Source organism: Theropithecus gelada, chromosome 6 (genome assembly GCF_003255815.1).
Source record: "Theropithecus gelada isolate Dixy chromosome 6, Tgel_1.0, whole genome shotgun sequence".
In the NCBI taxonomy this organism is placed as follows: domain Eukaryota; kingdom Metazoa; phylum Chordata; class Mammalia; order Primates; family Cercopithecidae; genus Theropithecus; species Theropithecus gelada.
Genome location: NC_037673.1, coordinates 91308999 through 91312045, shown reverse-complemented (window position 1 = coordinate 91312045; position 3047 = coordinate 91308999). Strand labels below are relative to the sequence as shown.

At 41.9% G+C, this 3047-nt stretch overlaps 1 pseudogene; it reads left to right on the top strand.

Annotated features, from left to right (window-relative positions):
* Window positions 1-557: 557 nt before the first annotated feature.
* LOC112626907 lies at window positions 558-1764 on the top strand (annotated as a pseudogene).
* The last annotated feature ends 1283 nt before the right edge of the window (window positions 1765-3047 follow it).

Here is a 3047-nt window from a genome sequence, read left to right as displayed (position 1 = left end):
TCTAGTCCAAACTGGTTTCTCCACCTCCCTACATCCCAGTATCTACTTTAAATAAATAAAAAGAGTAAACATACAAGTGAAAGTGCATATGGTAAATAGTCAATGAAGAAAGATGGAAAATAAAAAGCCCCTTCCTCATCTGACTGATGGGGAAATTATTAATTAATTAATTAATTGAGTCATCAGTCCCTTTTTAGAAAAAATAATATATATTGATTTTATATATTGTATTGTGTATATGTATAACATATTATATATATTGTACATATACCCACACCTGCAAATATATATGTAATCTTCTAAATTTCACACATATGGAATCATACGCTGGTCTGACCTTTTTAAAAAAATTTAATAACATATCCTGGCACAAGAATCCAAAAATAGAGGTTGCCCCTGGTGAGAGAATCTGAACTGATGAGGAATAAGGTAAAAGAGCAACTTGCTGGAGGCGGCGGCCAGGGAGTCACTGGGCCAGGGTCCTGGGCCGCCGCGCTGCTCTCTCTGGCTGCTCCTCACAGCTCTGCTCCAGGTTCCCGTTCAGGCAGCAGTGGGACATGGCGAACTCGGGCTGCAGGGACGTCCCGGGCCGGATGAGGACAGTTTTCTGTACTTCGTCTACGGCAGCAACCTGCTGACGAGAGTATCCACCTCCGAAACCCCTCAGCGGCGTTCTTTTGTGTGGCCCGCCTGCAGATCGAGACCATCCAGGCCAACATGGTGAAACTCCGTCTCTACTACAAATACAAAACTTAGCTGGGTGTGGTGGCGCACACCTGTAATCCCAGTTACCCAGGAGGCTGAGGCAGGAGAATGGCTTGAATCCGGAAGGCGGAGGTTGCAGTAAGCCGAGATTGCGCCACGGCGCTCCAGCCTGGCGACAGAGCGAGACTCCGTCTCAAAAAAAAAAGGAAAATGTATTGCAATAGAAGTTAAAGTTTCAACTCAAGAAGAAAGAGAACTAACCTGTCAAAGTTATCTGATGACAAATTACGAAAGTACTCCTCTGTCTTCACAGTATAAAAAGATTATTTGCATGGGTGCAAAAAAAATGGTTTGCCACTGGAGTATCAAGAGAAGTTAAAAGCAATAGAACCAATTGACTATACAGGAAAGGTCTCGGAAGAAATTGAAAACATCATCAAAAAGGGGGAAACACAAACTCTTTAGAACATGATGGAATATATCTAAGGATATTCTGTGTGCTAATGTAAAATATTTTTAACACTTGAGAACAGGGATCTGGGGGATCTCCATGTTTGATTCATTTTCAACAGTGCTCTGAAGGAATATCTCACTTGGGTGACTCCTTGTTTTCACACTATAAAAATAAACTGAGTTAGGAGTTAGACAATTTAAAAGGGGGATATGGGACCCTGAAATGTATGACAAATGGATGTGAGTTACCCTTCTGTAAACACTGAAAGCTCTTCTCTTGACTTGATCTTAAGTGTCTCCTTGCTTCGGTAAAGAATAGATTTGTAGCTCGCTTGATGACGGTGCTGGTGAATTGCTCTGCTCTGTCTGAGATTTGTAAAAATCAGATTAATGAGAGTAATCTGCAGATAATTGATAATAACATTTTGAAAACTGGAAAGATGGTATACTGTTTTTAGAGGAATAAACATGCTTGTGGTTTTTAAAAAAAGAGCAACTTCCTTTGCACTGTATACCCTTTTGTATTATTAGGATTTTATACTATGTTTACATGTTGCCTATTTAATAAGTCACTTCAAGTGATTTATATATCTTGAATATCTTTCCGTATTAGCATGTACAGACAGAACTCATGATGTTGTGGATATGGGCAGACTGTCTCTGGAAAGATACAGAAGGAATGAGGAAAAGCCTCCTGAGGAATGCCTTGCAGACTGACCCCAGGTCAGGTATACTTCCTGCATACCTTTCGTGCTGGTTTTTGGTTGCTTGTTATCACGTACAAATATTACACAAAATAGGCTTCAAAAGAACTAGTTATATAGATGTACCATGATTTGTATAATTAGTTCCTTATTCATGGATATTTAGGCCATTCTCCAGTTTTAAAGTTATTATTATCATCGTTATTACAAACAGCGTCACTGGGAGAATCCGGTACATGCATCTGTAATGCGACGGTGGTGTTTCTTCTCTCCTTGTCGCAGACCCCTTTCCTCTGTTGTTGTCTGTACGCAGATCTCGTGATGGCGCTTTCTGACTACTCATACTTGAATCTGGCGAGTTTTCCTTTGCAGGTGGTCTGGTGGGGAAGGCCAGGGTCAGGTTCCACTTTCTGGAATGCTCTCATGACCCAGGATGTGGGTAAGAGACTCCTTTAGGCAGAGGGCAGGCAGGTGGAAGGCTGTGTGCATCCCAGTGTCTCTTCTGTCTCCTGCCAACCGGATAGGCCAATTGTAGCATGTAACTTGTCTGGAAGTATCCTCATTTATCCTCACTTCCTCTGCCCCTCAGGACCAAACCGAGTGCAGAGTAGCTCCCATCACCCCACTCCTTCTGGGACAAATAATAGATTTGAGTTTTGCACCTCAGTGTGAACCTGTTACCTTAAAGAGATAAATTTGATTGCTTTTTTCTGAGCTATAAGGGTCCTGTCTCCATTCTTTCATCCTCCCTGTTCCCTCTCACTGCTTTGGCATGCCTTCTGCCTATTTTGTGTAATATTTATATGTGATAACAAGAACACAAAAACTAGCACAAAAGATATGCAGGAAGTATATCTGGTCTGGGATCAGTCTGCAAGTCATTCTTCAAGAGGCATATCCTCATTTCTTCTCTATCCTTCCAGAGATAGTCTGCCCATATCCACATATATGGAGCTGTGGGAAACTAACCTAAAATGTGGGAGGGGGGTTTTAACTGATCACAACTTACAAGAGTGCTCTGTCCAGTCTCCCATCCCTATGAGGGAGGCAGAAAATGAAGGGGTCCCATAGCTTTCTTCTTGCTTTTAGCTGTTAAAAATTCTGGTCTAATCTAGTCTAAAATTATGATCTTATCTACTCAAACCACCCACCCCCATCATGACCTGGGGGCACCTGCAGTGGGCA